Here is a 3,203-nt window from a genome sequence, read left to right as displayed (position 1 = left end):
GTGATTTATTTCCCTCATATCTCTGTCTATGATTTAGGTATTTATTCACATAGTAATTATCAAATATGAAAGAATTTGAAAATGTTTTCTGTGTTGTTCCAAGTAGAATTTTTTAAAAATAATCTGTTATTTGGAATTCTCATTTAATCATTTCCTGATATAAAATTGATTTTGAGAAAGAATTATTTTTTCATGCATTTTCATAACATTTCAGACTTTCTTAAAACATAATTCTTTAATAACTCCTTGTGTAGACTGAAATATCTAAGTACATTGCCTCACAGAACTGTATTATTCCAGTTCCTAAAACAATAAGAGCAAAGCCAGCAAACAACGGTAGTTGACACTCTGTACTATAACAAATACTGGTTTCTAAGATAGGACCATAGCTTGTATTTTCAAGGGAAGATATCATTTTTGTATTCACTATAAATAATTACTGTTTGCATAATTGTAGGATTTTATAATTATACAATATATTTATAATACATAATTATATAATTACATTACTTAAGAACATATATCTTGCTGTGGAATGTTGTTCTGTATGCTATAAATGTGTGTTGCCCTGATTGGTTGATAAATAAAACACTGATTTGCCAGTAGCCAGGCAGGAAGTACAGGCAGAACACACAGACAAGGAGAATTCTGGGAAGAGGAAGGCTGAGAAAGTCGCCAGCCAGACACAGAGGAAGCAAGATGACAGGACAGAACTGAGAAAAGGTACCAAGTCACACGGCTAAACGTAAATAAGAATTATGGGCTAATTTAAGTGTAAGAGCTAGTCAAAAATAAGCCTGACCTGATGGCTAAGGAGTTATAATTAATATAAGCCTCTGTATGTTTGTTTACTTGGGGGACGTGATTGGGAGAGATTTGTCCTGACTGTTGGCTGGCTGGGACACATGAAAACTTCCAATTACAATATCTTAGAATTACTTGCCTTTTGTGACTATAAAAAAAAGAATATAAATTTAAAGATTAAAGTATATTAATTTCAATGCTTTTATCAAAGAAACAAAAATAAAGGTTATATTGATACAAATCAAATTAAATCCAGGAAAGATATGAGAAGTGATATACAGTGTAATGAAATAAATTTAGACATGATGACAAGATGGGAAGTGTGTAAAAAATTGCTGTGAAGCATAAGTACTGGAGTTGTATCCCTCATACCCACATGTTGAAAGTAAAGAAGAGATTGCTACAAGATGTCCTCTTACAACATGGCAATTCCATTCCTCAAACCTGAAAACAATCTTTATAAATAAACGCAGTAATCTTTAAATGAATTGGCAATAAGATGAATATATTACTTATGGAAATATCAAGTGTTTGATTTTAAATGTTGTAGGCTTAATCTTCAATTATTCTCTATCTCTACTTCTACTTTAAATGTCTTATGTGGAATTATATATTATTTGTGTAATTTAACCTATAAAGTTGATAGAATAAAAATTAATTCCTTTCTTGGACACATGTGATGTTCCTAATTCTACTCAGGAATTGATTGTACCTGATTCTGCTCAAAGCATTTTATTGTTCTTGGATTCTACAGTTTGTGTGTGTGAGTGTGTGTATATGTGTGTATGTGTGTGTGTGTGTGTGTGTGTGTGTGTGTGTATGTGTGAGTAAGATGCAGGCAGATTTCTGAGATGGAGGCCATGCTGATGTTCAGAAAGATTTCTAAGACAGTCAGAGCTACACAGAGAAACCCTGTCTCTCAAAAATACAAAAAGGGGCCAGGCGGTGGTGGCCCACGCCTTTAATCCCAGCACTCGGGAGGCAGAACCAGGCGGATCTCTGTGAGTTCAAGGCCAGTCTGGGCTACCAAGTGAGTCCCAGGAAAGGCACAAAGCTACACAGAGAAACCCTGTCTCGAAAAACCAAAAAAAAAAAAAAAAAAAAATACAAAAAGGGATGGGGATATTAAATAAATCCTGAAATGGCATATTAGCATAATTTTATTAATTACAGAATTTTACAAAATCTCAAATAAGTCATGTACACTTATGAGTGTATGTTATTTAAAACACCTTTAAATTTAAGTATTTTTTGAACATTTTCTTCCCTTCTTCCTAATTCATTCACATCCTCTCCCCCTCCCTACCTACCCGACTAAGTCTCTCTCAAAAACTAACCCCCAAACCCAATACAACAAAATGCCCAAAACCTTAAAAACAAAATACAGTGTCACCCAAAAAGAAACAAAATATAAAGATATCAAACTGTAAACAAATCAAAGCATTCTAAAAAGCAAACCAACCAACCAACCAGCAGAATAAACAAAAACACAAAGAAAACTGTGGAATCCATTATTTCTTTGTCAACTACTCCTGGATACACCATCTGCCCCTGGAGTATAGATATACTCATTGTCATTCCATTGGAGAACACTTAATTTCTCTCTCCCAGAAGGTTTAAATGTCAGTTCCATTGTTAACCTTTGCCCTAGTGTCTAGGTTTATACTCTTTTATTCATTCATAAAAAAAAAACTAATAAAATTAAATATAAGATTAACAAAACCTATTACACTGAAGTTGAACAAGCAAGACCGAAATAATGAGAAGAATCCAAGTAAGAGCACAAGAGTTGGAGACCAACCTATTGGCAAATTCAGGAATCCCCAAAAAACACTAAACTGGAAACTATCAGCTTAAATATTTTTAAAAGCTCTTTCTTAAAACATATCCAGTATTTTCTGTAATTAAAATGTTCTTTAAAATTTCAAAATTTTCTCTGAAAAGGGGTTTAAAATCTTTCAAAAATAAGGACCCTTTTTTATTTCAAGAGGAAAAAAACAGGACACAACCGTAATCCACAGAAGGCAAAAACCAACTCTAGTAGTGCAAACTACGTACTATTTAATATCTGTGATTTCTTTATAAACTTTGTTTTTAGGATAAGGCAAAAAATCCACCATAATCCAAAATATCTTGGAGACCTACTGTTGCCTCGTTAGTGGGACCACTCCATGTGGTTCCCTTCAATTAAGATTGCAGTGAAGTCACATGACATCTGTGTTCTCCAACTCTCGCAAAGACGATTGCCAGTTATGCAGGTTCCTAATGATGTTGTTTATATCTCCAAATGGAATTACGCCAGATGGTTTCTTTAAGATTATCGATGCATAGCTTTTTTTAAAATTTTTTTAAAATTTATTTATTTTTTTACAAAAGTTTTTTTTTTTTTTTTTCAGTTT

Source organism: Peromyscus californicus, unplaced genomic scaffold (genome assembly GCF_007827085.1).
Source record: "Peromyscus californicus insignis strain IS unplaced genomic scaffold, ASM782708v3 Scaffold_12__1_contigs__length_115047231, whole genome shotgun sequence".
Lineage (NCBI taxonomy): Eukaryota > Metazoa > Chordata > Mammalia > Rodentia > Cricetidae > Peromyscus > Peromyscus californicus.
The sequence above is the reverse complement of the archived record's forward strand: the minus strand, read 5'-3'. Positions refer to the sequence as shown.